The 1,436-nt window shown below is 44.6% G+C and overlaps 1 non-coding gene across 1 annotated transcript; it reads left to right on the top strand.

Moving 5' to 3' along the window:
- Positions 1–967: 967 nt before the first annotated feature.
- Positions 968–1,039, top strand: Trnar-ucu (transfer RNA arginine (anticodon UCU)). The gene has a single exon. It is a non-coding gene; the product is annotated as a tRNA-Arg (tRNA).
- Positions 1,040–1,436: the final 397 nt, after the last annotated feature.

Genomic DNA, 1,436 nt, shown 5'->3' with positions numbered 1-1,436 from the left:
GTAGACCAGTCTAATTTTATCAGAAGCGTTAGACTGGAGTCCCTAGAGGAAGAGGAAAGTAGACAGGCCAAGGAAATCCTGGAGAAGGACAATAGAAGAGGCAAGGGTTGCCGGCAGTAGCGTAGCGAGGGGGGGGGGGGGGGCGGGTGGGGGGACATATGTCCCCGGGCGCCGACCTTAGGGGGCGTCAAAATGGGTTGGAAAAATAAATTGAAAGGTTGAGGGGGTGCAAATCGACAGTTTGATTGGGGGGGGGGGGGGGAGCAAATCGAAATCTCGAGGGGGGGTGCAAATCGAAAGTTTGAGGGGGGGGGGGTGCAAATCGAAATCTCAAGGGGGTGGGGTGCAAATCGAAAAGTTTGTCCCGGGCGCCGGGAAGGGTCACTACGCCTCTGGTTGCCGGGCTTATAAAGAGGGCTGCCCAAAACAGAGTACGGCGGAGACGTGTGACGTCATATGTACGAAATATTACTCAATCACTGTCATCAGCTGATCCGAACGATCTAGAATTTATCTTTTGCCTTTACATGAAAGCGTCGGTGGTGTAAAGGTTACATTTTATAAAAACGTTTATTTAATAGCGGGATAACAGCAGAGTAGCAAGATTCAAACATTATTTTTTTAAATAAAAAGCGGTCTTCACTTCCTGGACCACACGCTACCATTTAGCTCTGATCAATGGCAACATTTTGTCACCATATTCCACCCCACCTCCTCCTCCCCCCCCCCCCCCCTCAACCCATTGTGATATTGTTTATGGATGACCATACGCAGATCAATATTCAGATTCCTCAAATTCCTTGTTTTATTGTCAATAGTTGACTTCTAGAAAGTTGAAATTTCCAGTTGAAGTTTCTCCCCCCCCCCCCTCTCAGGAGTGTGACTACAAATAGGTCAATATTCGAAGCTTTCAAAATAATCACAATCCAATTTGAATTTGAATGAAATTGAGACATGTTATGCATCGGCGTCGGTGGTGTAAAGGTCAGCATGGTTGCCTTCTAAGCAGTCGATCCGGGTTCGATTCCCGGCTGACGCATAGTATTTTTTATTTACTTTCTAACACTCCATCCACCACTACTGTGATGTGGTTTTTGGGTGACCCCAAAAAGGTCAATAGAAATCACCATTTTTACGTCTGGAAGTGTTAATGGTTTTTTTTCAAGAACTCGATATTTTCAGTGATGTATTTACGACGTCATTGTTCGAATCAATCACTTAGTTATCTAAAAGAAGTTCTATTTCCAGTTGTTGAATGGCTCTAGTCTGTAGTCGTACGTACACCTCAGCTAGACTTCAATGTGTGTGACGACAATCGAAGGTAAGAATACTCAATCACCGTCAACAAATCATCAGAAGGTTGTATTCTCAAATTTGTTCATTATAAATTATTATTTCCCATTTTGAGTGTCGTGGTGTAAAGGTCAGCATGGGGT

This window comes from Physella acuta, unplaced genomic scaffold (genome assembly GCF_028476545.2).
Source record: "Physella acuta isolate Inbredline_101_S28 unplaced genomic scaffold, ASM2847654v3 ptg000699l, whole genome shotgun sequence".
Lineage (NCBI taxonomy): Eukaryota > Metazoa > Mollusca > Gastropoda > Physidae > Physella > Physella acuta.
The sequence above is the reverse complement of the archived record's forward strand: the minus strand, read 5'-3'. Positions and strand labels throughout refer to the sequence as shown.